We start from the raw sequence: 1,270 nt of genomic DNA on the forward strand, positions 1-1,270 counted from the left end.
TTTCACTGTTCTGTTTGTCACTATGCAAAACAAAGAAAGTTACCTTTTGTTTCTAATCACAATATTGCCAAAGAATGCTTTGATATTGTTCATGTTTATATATGGGGACCTTTTAATACACTTACTCTTGGGGGACATAAATACTTTATCACCATTGTTGATGATCATTCTAGGTATACTTGGGTGCATTTTATCAAAACTAAAGCAGAAGCACAAGCTGCAATCCCTAATTTCATTCAACTTATCAAAACTCAGTACCAAAAGACCATTAAAGTCATTAGGTCTGATAATGCCAAGGAGTTGCAGTTTGTTGATCTGTTTAGTTCTCTTGGGATAGTTCACCAACATTCTTGTGTTCATAGACCTCAACAAAACTCTGTTGTTGAGAGAAAGCATCAACACTTGTTGAATGTAGCTAGAGCACTTCTATTCCAATCCTTATTCCTTTGCCTTATTGGGATGAGTGTGTTGCTACTGCAGCATACTTAATAAATAGAACACCCACACCCAACCTGAAAAACATTTCTCCTTTTGAAATACTTAAATCTAAACCACCTAAGTATGACCATTTAAAGGCATTTGGATGTTTAGCCTATGCTTCTACCCTATCCACAAACAGAACCAACTTCTCACCTAAAGCTGCACCTTGTGTTTTTCTGCGGTATCCACCTGGCATGAAAGCATACAAATTGTTGGATATCAATTCCAACAAAGTTTTCTGTTCTAGAGATGTTCAGTTTCATGAAACTATTTTTCCTTTTCATAATGGTGATGTTCTCTCTGATGAGCATCAGAATTTTTTCTCCAAATCAGTAGATGAGTTACACACACCCCATATTCAACATGAAAATACTCTGGCACCTGCTTCTTTCTCTAATTCCAGACCTGTTAGAGTGACTCACAAACCATCTTACTTACAGGATTATCACTGTTTTCTTGTTAATTCAGACTCTTCTGGTTTGTCTCAGGATTCCTCTTCTGTTACTCCTTATCCTCTATCTCAAGTTCTTGATTACAGCAGGATGGCACCACAGTTCAAGGCATCTGTTCTGGCCATTTCAAGTCAATATAATAAGAATTTTTTCATCAGGCTCAAGGCATTCTAGAATGGGATAATGCCATGGACACAGAGATTGAAGCTCTTGAAAGAAACCATACTTGGATAGTGGTTTCCCTCCCTGATGATCATCATGCTATAGGCTGCAGGTGGGTCTATAAGATCAAGTACAATGCAGATGGTTCAGTGGAGAGGTTTAAAGCCAGACTTGTG

The sequence above is a fragment of the Humulus lupulus genome, chromosome 9, assembly GCF_963169125.1.
Source record: "Humulus lupulus chromosome 9, drHumLupu1.1, whole genome shotgun sequence".
In the NCBI taxonomy this organism is placed as follows: domain Eukaryota; kingdom Viridiplantae; phylum Streptophyta; class Magnoliopsida; order Rosales; family Cannabaceae; genus Humulus; species Humulus lupulus.